This window comes from Suricata suricatta, chromosome 9, assembly GCF_006229205.1.
Source record: "Suricata suricatta isolate VVHF042 chromosome 9, meerkat_22Aug2017_6uvM2_HiC, whole genome shotgun sequence".
Taxonomy (NCBI): Eukaryota; Metazoa; Chordata; class Mammalia; order Carnivora; family Herpestidae; genus Suricata; species Suricata suricatta.
Genome location: NC_043708.1, coordinates 62,104 through 63,338, shown reverse-complemented (window position 1 = coordinate 63,338; position 1,235 = coordinate 62,104).

Genomic DNA, 1,235 nt, shown 5'->3' with positions numbered 1-1,235 from the left:
TAAGTAGGTCCCGTTGCGTTGGTGTCTGCCACTATCTGAGAAACAACGTGTTCAAACCATTGGGAATCGCTGAGGGGTCTGATTTCATAGGCAAGGTCATCCAACTTCATGATACCTTCAAGGCCCCCATAGCACGTGTCCATGGTGACCATGGAAAGAGGAATCTCCTCCAGGTAGCCGAGGTAGTAACAGTCTGGAGGGATGAAGGGGTATTCCATCTGCAGGGCTCCCTGATCATCTTGAGTCATCATCAGCAGATGTCTGGACCAAAACAGTTTCTTACGCCGCATGTGGATAACGTGTCTCTTGCCCCCAAAACGCAGGCTATAGGACAGCCAGCCAGGCATCTGAGCACCCTTGCCGTGGTGCGGCTCCTTCTTGGGAATTACCACCTCAGAGGAGATGTAGCGCCATGAGGGACGGCCTTGAGAACCCTGGACAGGAGCCAGCACTGCCCAGAGTGCAAACAGCAAGAGGGGCTCCCTCAGTGTGACCTGGCCCTCTGCCAACCCCATGGCCCTGCTCAGAGACATCTGCCAGTGAGAATGGATAAATGGAGGATCCTCAGCAAATCCAGGTCTGGACCATCTGACAGAACAGAGGGCTGACTTGGGCAACCAGGGCCCTACACCTGCAGGCCACCTGTGGGGTTAGGTAACAGTCACAGGGCGTGGCAGTGGGTGGCCCTGCACATCAGTTCAGCTGGGGTGGATGTGGGAGAGGTGTTGATTCAGGTCCAAAAGTGACCCCCTGGAGATGGGTAGGGACTCGGACCCAGAGGCATGACTCTATTCATCACATTCAGTCTTTCCTCTAGCTACTTGAGTATGGGATACACAATTATAACACCCTTAACTTCTCTACCAACTCCATCTCCTTTGGTGCTGCGGGGTCACTTTCTATGGATTACTACTTTTCCTCATTATGGAGACCACTGCTTCCTACCTCCTTGTGATGTGGAGGTAGACATTGTCAATTTTACCTTTACAGGTGTTGAAAAAAATGCTTTGTAGTTTTAAGTGTTTTATTCTGTTTGGTTATGCGTTTGCAGGCCATTTGATCCTTTTAGTCTTTGCTTTGAAGCTTCCTCTTCATTTCCCAGCATTCCGTGTGATGATTGGTGAACCACAAGGTTGTATTTTATTTTTTTCTTATGCCAGCTGGTGAAAACAGAAACTACTGGTGACCGTGTGTGAGCCCCAGGGGTTTCCCCTCCAATCCTTTATTGTGGTTCT